The sequence below is a fragment of the Colossoma macropomum genome, unplaced genomic scaffold, assembly GCF_904425465.1.
Source record: "Colossoma macropomum unplaced genomic scaffold, Colossoma_macropomum, whole genome shotgun sequence".
Lineage (NCBI taxonomy): Eukaryota > Metazoa > Chordata > Actinopteri > Characiformes > Serrasalmidae > Colossoma > Colossoma macropomum.
The window spans coordinates 81,753-93,267 of record NW_023495173.1 but is presented as its reverse complement, the minus strand read 5'-3'; the positions used below and the strand labels follow the sequence as shown (position 1 = coordinate 93,267).

At 37.6% G+C, this 11,515-nt stretch overlaps 1 long non-coding RNA gene across 1 annotated transcript; it reads right to left on the bottom strand.

Annotated features, from left to right (window-relative positions):
• Window positions 1–391: 391 nt before the first annotated feature.
• On the bottom strand, window positions 392–6,671 carry LOC118801079. Its single transcript, XR_005006447.1, has 3 exons — window positions 6,619–6,671; window positions 5,099–5,134; window positions 392–449 (listed from the first exon to the last, which is right to left on the bottom strand). It is a non-coding gene; the product is annotated as an uncharacterized LOC118801079 (long non-coding RNA).
• Between the last annotated feature and the right edge of the window lie 4,844 nt (window positions 6,672–11,515).

The window sequence follows — 11,515 nt, the reverse complement described above, 5'->3', positions numbered from 1 at the left end:
AGAATTCATCTGGTGTAATGGTCCATTAATACTCTGAAGATTCATGACATTATTTTACAACTTTATAGAATATTGTAAAATATTTTTATAACATAATTAAAATACAATTTTGAAAAATGTAATATTAAAATAACACAGTCATTATGAAATCAAGTCATTGGTAAAAAAAGGAAACAGAAAACATGTCATACCTCTCACTGTAATCCTGACGGGATCACTGTCCTCTGACTGATAGTTTAGCCTCCATGTTATACATCTAAACTCTGCTTCTCCTGGATGAGACACTGTTATACTGTATGTTTTCAGATGATGACTTGGTTGTACATAATCAGAGTCTTTCATCCAGTAAAAGTTCCAGTCACTAGACTGATACGGCGGCTCACAGCTCAGAGTCACTGTGTCTCCAGTATAGACTGAGCTCTGAGGATCCACACTCAGTCTGGGTTTATCTGTTGATATAAAATGATGAAGTCAGCAGATCTGCTTTACTCTTTATAATATAAGAAGTAGTTTATCATCCTAATCACATGATTTAAGACGAATTAGTTTAATGTTTCTATGTTCTGTGAATGTGTTTGTTCAGTCAGGCTGCACTTTAACTTTTGACTTTGTCTCTTCTTTAAGAACGCTTTATATCTTTGATTAATTATGCATTGATAACTTTAGCTCAAACTACAATTTGTAGCAATGTAGTATTGCTCGTGATTTTACTTATATGGAACACTGGTCTACAGGAGTGTAATGGGGATTAAGAGCTCAGAGAGGTTAATTTAGTAGAAATGTGACAGACTTCACACAGTGAGTAAACCACACTGCTGAATATGTGCAGAACTCCAAATACTGATTTCTCCTTTTCTGCACTTTCAACACTTCATTACTGCTTTAAGGAGTCATTCCTTATCTGATCTGTCCAAATTCTAAAACATTCACTCCATTACCAAGTTTACAAACTTTACAATGAACAAAATCAAACATTTCACACAAAGTCCCACTATATTGCCACTAGCTGATAAGATGAGCTACATGAACTGAAACATCTAAAAATGTGGAAGTTATTTTCCTTCCACCATTCATAATTCCAGTAATCTCCACTTTCTATTTCACATGTCAGAGTGACTCTCTCTCTGATGAACTCATGGTCAGCTGGCTGGACTTTCACTGTAGCGTTTGGTCTCTCTGTTCAAAGATGATTAATACTGTTGTAATGAATATATGAAGAGTTTCATTCCAAAATGCTGTATGTATCTTTATATATAACGATTTTGGGTATAATAATTTTTTTGAAAAGAATATCAGCTGACTTTAATGGAAAATACATTTTAATTTGTTGATTTTATTTAATAAAGGTGGTTTTACTGTATGTGAAAAAGAGGGTGGGTCCAGTTTGGTAGATACAATTTACAAATGCACCATGTCTTGCAATATAATGACATCAGGCTAAAGCTTATTGCTAACAGCAGTGCTGTCATCACCCTGCCTATTTCCATGTATTCGCTCTGTGGTGATAAAACACAACAGCCAGACTGTGTTCACATCAACCATAAACATATCTAACACTTCACAACCAGCAGTACCCTTCCCTAAAGCATGCATCCACTCATCACAGGCTTGATTTCTACCAAACAAAGATGCCATATTGAGTTAAAAAGTCATGCAACTGAGAAAAATGAGGAAAAACAACATGACAAAAACCTAAATCTGAATATTCTAGGCTAAAGCATGCTGCCTTGGTGAGCATGAAAAAATGCTAATGTTACCTTTGATAACTGCTTGCACTGAAGTAGAATTTTGTTTTGACATTTTGACACAGACAGTTTTAGCTTTAATAATAAAAGAGCATTGAAAGTACAAAATTCACCGACAACAAAAGTAGTAGAAGTCTGGCGGGACTGTTTTTTTCAATTTTTGGTGTTTTGTTGGGCTGCTGCGGCCATCTCTCTAACGCCGGATTCACAAATGCTGCCTCTGCGTGGCGAGAGTGAATCATACATACAGCGTTTATGCTGCGGAGCAGCGAGACAGTGAAAGACATCCCTGTTTCCAGATGGACAAATGGTCACTTCAGTCACTCTGATTAATAGAAATATCATGTATAAATGTACAGGGTATTTCTGTTCATTATGGACAGCGTTCTGACTTCTGATTAGAAAAAACATTTTCAAGCCTGGTAGAACAACCGAGAAATCTGTCTGCAGCACAGAACGTTTAACTAGTATTTCCTCATGAATGACATAAAAATCGCCTTTTAACGCTTTTATACGGTCTGTTAAATATAATTAAGTATATTCTGTTTAATTTTCATTTATTTTCATGACTTATTTCAGTGTATTTAGCTGCGTGACGTGGGCAGCGCGCGGAAAAAGTCTGCCCCGGGTCTATTCTCTCAACACCGCGGCGCTTCAGTGCGGCGTCTTCGCACGCGCGGCCTGTGTGAAGCGCTGATCACTTAACATTGCTGCCGAAATGAAAAGCAAGACTTTCCGCGTCGCTCGCGCCACACAGACGCAGTATATGTGAATCAGGCCTCTGAGAATTCACGTGGTGTTCACGTGATCGGTTGCTCCAGAATGACTTTATTCATTTTACCTGTTTTACTACTGTTTACATGTTTTAGTGATCGTTCTACTTAAGTTAGGCTCTTAATTTAATTTTCTCTATTTGCGTGCTTCCGACAGCTCCGCCTGAAGGGGTCTAATTTCCGACTGAAAAGATCGCCCTGCGCTGCAAGGTATTGTGTCGGGTCCGCGGGACTGCAGACCTCTAGCGGACAGCAGCAGTTCCTAAGATGTATAAGCTGGTAGCCTAATTACATTTATACACTTAACAAGAAAAGGCCAATCAACATTTTTTGATGGTGCTACCAGGGATGCCTGAACACCCTCTAGCACCCCTCTAGCACCACACCCAGAAGCGGTGGTTTCATCCAACACAGCTGTGTAGTGAATGTTTGGTCCTGAGTACAGTTGAACTTAATGCCAGTGAATCTGGCCAAAGCCATGCGTTCACCCAATCAGACGGCTGATGGTGTTTGTGTGGTTTGTATCTGCAGCTCAGTGGATGAAACATTTGCTCCACTTTTCAGATGTTCTCATGCGACATGGAAGACCACCAGCAAAAGCTAATATAACTGGTCACAAGCTCTTTATCATCCAAAATTTAAAACCAGGGCAGGAAATGATTGGTTGGGCATTAATAAACTATAATGAGGGATGTTGACTGCATGTGTTAACCAGTGACCTAAATCTTAAGTTAAACCTTATCAACATTTTGGAAAATATTAGTTTACTGATACAAGCTATGTCGACTTTCAGTTTACTCAAAAAAGTTCACATCCCTCTCTTGTCGTGTCAGAGCAGTGTAAATGCAGCATTATTGTGATAGCAGTTGCATTTCTGTTTCAACGAGATGAGGTCGTCCCCCATGGGTTTTGCTAGGCCTAATTTAGGGGGCTGTAACCCCTCCTAAATGTTATTTAGCCACCACTTCCTAAGTAAAGGTACATTACTAGTCCAAACACTTTATACTTTTTTCCCATTCACAGTGTCCTGTTATGGCAGGGCACAACCTGGGGGAGGCGCTGCTGCCGCTCTAATGCAGTGCTGCCTCTGCTGTACTACCAGAGATTGACTTACATAGCGTTCAGCCAATCATATGAGACCTTAGAGGTTGTAAGCCAATCATGAACAGCGAATATTTCCACCAACAATATGGATTTGTGGCAAATTATGGTCAGTATAGCTGGATATCTGTTTATTACCAGTTAAATGATTTTTATCAGTTAAATTTTTTTTTAATTAATTGATTGATCATTATTTCCTTGAGTTCTTGTATATCTGAGTTTAATAAAATTAATGTATTTCTAAACACATGAAGAGAGGGAGAAAAAAAATAAAACTAATACTGAATTTAATTTAACTGAGAAAATCTAATATTTTTCACCATGACCATGAAATTCTGTCATCTAGCTTATTAAACATCTCTACAGAGCAAAATCACACTCCTTCTGAACTGATCTATAATCTATGTTTGAATAATATATTTAGGACTTTGCAGCTGATCTAAGAGAGAGAAGAGACAGCATTGCTGGCCTTCAGTACCTTTGCTTGATCTGTGCCTGTTGTAAGTGGATGGATGTAGTCTTTGTTATAGTACAAACTGTGTGCTTAATACAAACTACAAAGAGACGGATCTACTGTGTACCAATTCGACCAAAGAACCATTTTTTTGATATGCTTAACACTGATGTATTTGACATTTTGGGGCCATTAAAAAAATTATCTTTAGGGACCCTGCACGCAGACCCCTGTAGTACATGCTTAGCCCCTCTATCCATGAACATCTAGTGAGGCCCCTGTTGTCCACTTTATTATACAATTCTCATCCTGTTCTGGCAGAGAAGACCAAATTGATCGGTCTTTTCAGTTTGTGAGCATAATAACTCTACAGTGTCATTTTTCCAGACTCTTAGATGATCTCTGTGGATTTCCTGCATGTTAGCTACTCTCTATTAGCAGGATTTATTATTGAAATTACAGCAATGTCTACACATTTTGCTTTGATAATGCTGCCTCAGAGGTTTGTAACAGTGTTACCATCCGTTTAAGTTGATTTTCTATAACCTGTGCATTTGCCATAGAGTCTGTTAAGTGAAGCAAGTGTTTATGTCACCAAATGTAGATTTACATGCTGATTTAGCTAGCAGTGCTACACGTGGTCTTAATTAATTTCTCACATAACTCTCTCATTTATATCATAGCTATAGCCTACAGAGTTGCATACTTACACAACCTAACAAGACGTCACAGTTGGTCTGGGTGGTGTAGCCTCTTGTAGAGCTAATATAGCGGCCAATAAGTCTATGAGCAAACCACCTCTAAGGCCAGTAGAGAGTCAGCCACGTCACTGCTGGTTGGAAAAACAAGCTTTTCCACAAACTCACTACACTACACAGACTATACTCACCCAAAAACTACATTTACAAAAACATCCAGTCCTCTTAGCTGGTTATGATAATGTTTGTGTATTAAATGTGAATAATAAGATGAAAGTATGCATTAAAGAGAATGAAATACTGCAGTAGAATCATGTAATGATTCACCTTGAGTTTGTCCACAGTGGATGAGCACAATCAGCACTAAAGAAGGAGAGAAACAGAGAACATGATGCATTATTGTGAAGTATTATCTGGTATCACAGGTAGAAAGAATAAGTCTGAAAAGGCTGTGTACAGCTAGAGAATCAGATCAAATCAGACAATGTAAGTAAGAATCACCATGAACATCACAAACAAAGCGTTCGCTCTTTACCATCACCATGACTGCTGTTACCATCACAAGATTAGAATTAAGAAAAAAAATCAATGTACATTTCAAAAACATACAATAAATAAAGCACTGAAAATCTACAGTTAAAAACACAGGCCTGCTTTTAGCATGAGAACAAATCAAACAGGTTTAAAGAGAACAGGCTTTTGGTCACTTTCTCGTGTTCACACAGTCGCGTCATCTGCTTTGTTTGACAGCAATCTAAAAAGACATTTCTCAAGATTCACACTAAACAAATAAAAAAAATTCTTTTTGTATTATATTAATGACCTTTATATTTAAAAAATCTATTACTGAGTGTAAGTGATAGAAGTCAAACCTCAGGTGGGTGCAGCTAAATAAAGTGGGACATCAAGCAAAATGGAGTTCATACAGTCATATCAAGGGTCAAAAATTTAAACATTGCAGCTAAATGTGAAATAAATGAACACATCCTCTACAGGGAACACACTTAAATATGACATTTAACATAATCTTCTGTACATTTTAAAGCATAATGTTTATTTTATTTTATTTTTTTAATTTTATTTTTTTCCAATGTGTTAAATTCAGCAAAGAAACAGTAACTGTGCATTAAAATGGTCAGAAGTGTGTTCTGTGTACAGGATGTGTTAACTTTATGTTCTTTCACATAAAAAATCAACTTAACATAATTTGACTATTGAGCTAATCAGGCTAAAGTTCAGCCTCAACACAAAAAGTGATGTTATATTAATAAAATATTTGAGTTTTATAGAGTTTGTGTTTGCTGTTGTATTTTGTAGTCAAAAATCAATTTGCTAGACTTTTCTAGCTATTACAGCCAGACCCTCAGCCTGTTATAACTGACCCCGCCTATGTGAGAAATACAGACAATTTTGACTGAATTGTTCACAAACACTAAGAGCTCAAAATTAAGTTTATATTTTAATTTGTAGCAGAGATTAATATGTTGCTTGTATAAAATATTCTGTCAGGCAGTGCCAGATTCTCCTCTATCATATTACCGATATTATCTTACAGATAATATATTTCATCATTAAAGAGAAATAGAAAATGCAATGTGGACAGCATAGAATCTAAAAAGTCTAAATAAACTCTTTCTGTAGTTAATTCTCACAAGTTTCTCACAACAAGACCAGAAAGGAGCTCAGGAATTTTATCATCAAAGGACCTTGAACTAAAACACTTAATACTCTCATTTTAACATTAAATAAAAGCTTGTAAAGCAGCCGAATTACATTCAATAACTTTATCAACAACTTCATACAGCAGCACTGAATCTAATGAAGATATAAAGAGAAGCTTTACTTACAGAGCGTCACAGAGAGTGAACTGAGCTCCATACTGTCCCAGTAATGACTGACTGACTAATCTGTGCGAAACACATTTCCTCTGTTCTTACACACGAAATACATGTCTCAGAGAGAGAGAGAGAGTGAGAGAGTGGTGGGGGTGGTGGTGGAAATTTAGTTGAAAAAAGAGTCAAAAGACAAACACTTGATCACTGCAACGACTTGTGCATTTGTCAAAACTGTATGATCTCTAATTAACTACGTAACTCCTTTAAAACACTGAAGGTTAGATTGACAGTTAAAGTTAAATACAGAGCTGTGGTACTGTTTTTTGACAGATTATAACTGGATGAAATGTTCCATCAAAAATCTTTCTAAACTCGTAGAGCAGCTAAGAGAAACTGTTTAATGAAAGAAACAGAACTGACACATTAGAAGGTTGTCACAAGATTTCTTCTCTCCTCATTAAAGGCCTTTCAGGGGCATCTTCACTCTGAAATAGAGTCCTGAAATGCTTTTTGTCTGAATATGAGGGCAAAGAGTCTTGGTATAGCAAGTTTTATAGAGCTGTCGCTGCTTCCATATGTGAAGAAAATAAAAATAGCTGAGTAAAATACAGCTGTTAGCAGAAACAATTTAATTCTATTTAGATTTTTCTATTTTTTTTAGATCTATTTAGATTCGGGTAGAAAATTCAAGAGCTTCAAATCTGATCTCTTCAGCTGAATTGCTGAATTTCTTTGATAACCTGAGTGACCTTGCTGGACCATAGCTATATATTTTACTATGAAGTACATTTAAAAAAAATGAATAAAAGAATTAAAGTTAATTCTAAAAGATACAGGTAGCCAATGAAGGGATATGAGGGCCGATTTAATGTGATCTCTCATTCTGGTGTGTCTGAGGTTTCTGGCAACAGCATTTTGAACTCTGCATTCAGAGCTCTTCGGTAGGCCGGATAAGACAGTGCTGCAGTAATCCAGTCTAGAAGAGACCGAGGCTGCATATATGTTTCACTCTTAGCAATGAAGAGAATGTTACAGACCTGGGAGATACTGAAGGGGTGATGTCAATGTCAGAAACAATGTTGATGTAGATTTCTACCTTCACAGAGAATGACTCTAAAAAAGGTTTAGTTTTCTTGGAATCTCATTTCAGAATTTTCTGTCTCATTTGTATTCCCTTTGCAGGAAGTTCAGAGGCAGCCTCATGTAGCTGGGTGTTGTCTGCGTGCTGATAATATATATATATATATATATATATATATATATATATATATATATAAAATTGAGCCTTGTGGGACACCATAACATGCTGCCTGAGTGTCCAGTGCAACATAGTAGTCATGACCACTTCATTCAAATCTGAATGAGTCTAGCACTGAGCCGGAGATATGAGCACAGTTCTGCGGTTTCTTATGTGTAGGAGAACCAAGATCATATCCTGAGTCCTATGTCAATAATTTTGTCAAGAAATTGGATTTTGGACAGAGATCTGAAAATACCAAGCACTGAGCACTATTTTGCCTAGCAATGACCACTGAGTCATTTTCTCCAGCACTCTGATGCAGTACTTTTATGCGCTGCTTGTGGGCTAAACAAAGTGGACTGAACAGAGAGTTTAGAATCCAACCAGTAGCACAAACAGAGACCAAAGTGACCTGCAGCCAGAGACATAGTTGTGAATACATCCTAAGTTTCAGAGGTAAATTGACAATATTTAGGACACCCACAAGTAACATATTCTGGGTGTGAGTTTGACTGATGACGTGCACAACAGTTCTACTAATAGATTATACACCCACCAGCAACATATTCTGGGTGTGAATTTGACTGATGACGTGCACAACAGTTCTACTAATAGATTATACATATGTAAGCAGTGAGACGCTCCCATAGTTTTCTGTGTCTGTCTTTGTGAAAGAGATATTGTAATTGAGTGAATGACACAAATTCATATACGTTGAGAATAATTCAGGTGAGACATTATAAGAGAAATTAAGCCATCTATCTATAGTGGAAAAAGCAATTTTGGTTTTGCCAATTGGCTTGAGAAGTAAGAATTCCTGCCAAACTTCACACACACACATACACACACACACACACCTTTTCTAAACCGCTTATCCTTCTGGGTCGTGGGGGGAGCTGGAGCCTATCCCAGCAGTCACTGAGTGGAAGGCAGGATACATCCTGGACAGGTCGCCAGTCCATCGCAGGGCAGACAGACAGACATACACGCTAACACACAATCACACCTGTGGGCAATTTAGCATGTCCAATTGGCCTGACTGCATGTGTTTGGACTGCGGGAGGTAACTGGAGCACCCAGAGGAAACCCACACAGACATGGGGAGAACATGTAAACTCCACACAGAAAGGACCCTGGTCGCCCAGCCAGGGAACCGAAGTCAGGTGGTTCTTGCTGTGAGGCGACAGCACTACCCACTACTGACTTTAGAGCAGGGTGGGGGTCCTGGAGGGCTGGATTCCTGAACAGTTGGGTGATTTTCCTGCTCAAACACACCTGATTCAACTAATCAGTCAATCACCAGGTTTAGCTGGAGCAGAAAAAACACCAAACTGTGCTGGACCCTCAGCTCTGCTCCACTACTTTAGACCAACCAAAGGTTGTATTAAATGTCACCTTATAAAAATAGCATGGATGGATTCAGTTCCTCATTCGTTAATGATGTCATCACCACTAGAACAGAAGTCAGACCACAAACACATTTAATTTCTCTCTGCTCTCAGCACTCAGACATATTCTGGGTGTGAGTTTGACTGATGACGTGCACAACAGTTCTACTAATAGATTATACATATGTGAGCAGTGAGACGCTCCCATAGTTTTCTGTGTCTGTCTTTGTGAAAGAGATATTGTAATTGAGTGTTCACTTCTAAACGCAGGGTGCTGCTGCATGAATTTTTTTTATTCTGTTGACTTGATTAATGTCTGTTCCTTTGATGAACAAATTCATAGGTTACTGTAAGCTCGTGCCTGTTCACTGCTGACCAAGGTGTGAGTGAGGTTCTTTCTCCAGTGAATGTAAAGGCCTTTACACACAGAGCACAATTTATCCAGGTGATTTTTTTGGAAGTGAATAAATGAATTAGAACAGATGATGAACTGATGATTTCTTGCATATTTGTTTTTTTTTAATAATTATATCAAATTAAGAATAATGTACCTTGGTAGGCATTTACAATATAAAAGCACAAAATTGCAGCAACAACCCCTTTTGTGTTATTATGGTTATAAAATGCTAGTGGCACCCATTTAGTCAATCGCAACAGTTACATTTAAGTAAAATGTTTTTTTTTAAATAAATGTAGGGGGAGGAGTCTTGTTATAACAGGTTTTGAAAAAAACTATTGCTGTTTTTATATGCGAAGAAAAACTGTCTCTTCATAAGGTTTACCCTCTTCAGTTGAATTTCCTTAATGACCTGAGGGACCTTGTAGGATCATATCTAGGGATTGTTTTGTTGCAGTAATCCAGTCCAGAGGAGATAGAGGCATGGTTGAGTTTTTCATTGTCAGACAGACGATGTTATCAACCTCAGAGACACTGCAGAGGTGATAATACGCTGTTTTACGATCAGTGATTTTTCACTTTATCATTTTCAGACGTTTTTTTCTTTTTGTAATTATAAGCTCATTCTGAAATTGATGCCTGCAGAACGGTCCAATAAAGTTGTGATATTCTGAAGTTGTGGGAAAATTTGGGCTCCTTAGTTCCAGTGAAGGGTGATATTAATGCTACAACATACAAAGACATTTTCGACAATTAAATGCTTCCAACTTTGTGGCAACAGTTTGTTGAAGACCTTTTCCTGTTCCAGCATGACTGAGCCCTTGTGCACAAACTGAGCTCCATAAAGACATGGTTTGATGAGTTTGGTGTGGACGAGTCCAAGTGGCCTGTAAAGAGTCCTGATCTCAACCCCACTGAACACATTTGGGATGAACTGGAACTTTGATCATGAGCCAGGCCTTCTTGTCATCATCAGCTAGACGGTTGAGCTAGTTTGCTCAAACCGTCTCAATACCTCAGTTGATAAACATTCCATTTGGTTATGATACAAAGTACAAATGTATAACTAATGATATCTTGCATAACAAACGTGATTTCTTGGTGAAAAGGAAACATTGTCTTATTCGCTCTCTGTTCATTTTTGACTAATTTCACACACATGAACTCAATGACCAATCACTGTTGTCTCTTCGGTTGACATAGCAACAACCAACATGACCTACTGGTTGCTCAGTCATGTGTGCAGCAATCATCTCTAAAAGCAACTTAAACTGAGATGCAGACAACCCAGTTATACAAAAGTGTTTGTGAAGTTTCAGCTCATGAGTGAGGCGTAAAATTTCTAGTGCTCCTTTTGCTTTTCCAAAATGGAAAGTAGTTTACACAATGTTACTGTTTGACCTTTTTCTGACAAGCAGAGGACACCTTTGTCACTGGACTGTGACACAAATAAAGCAACAGTAGCTGTAGTAAAGCAGACACTGAACTGTCAAACGAGTTTCAACTTGTGCCTTTAACAGTCTTTTGGAAAAGAAAACAATCAAGTCATTATTTAGGCAAAGCCTGTTATTTAGGAGATTTTAGTTTGTTTTCCTAAAACTATTTGGTTTTATCTTTTTTATTTTCCTCATCAAGTGAAGAAAATGTTACAGGTGTTTACATATGTTTTTATAATAAAATAAGTATGTGTGTATATAAACACTCTCTCGTGTCTTAATTTTTAATGTCTAAATTACAACGATGTAAAACATTAGCAACAAAACTATGGGGGCATCTCTGGTTACAGAGATCTGGTTATAAATCCATAAGCTATGAATAGACCTACTCTGCACTTTATCAGTCAATCTCACTTCCAGAATACTCAGTTCTGCCTGAGAACCGCAA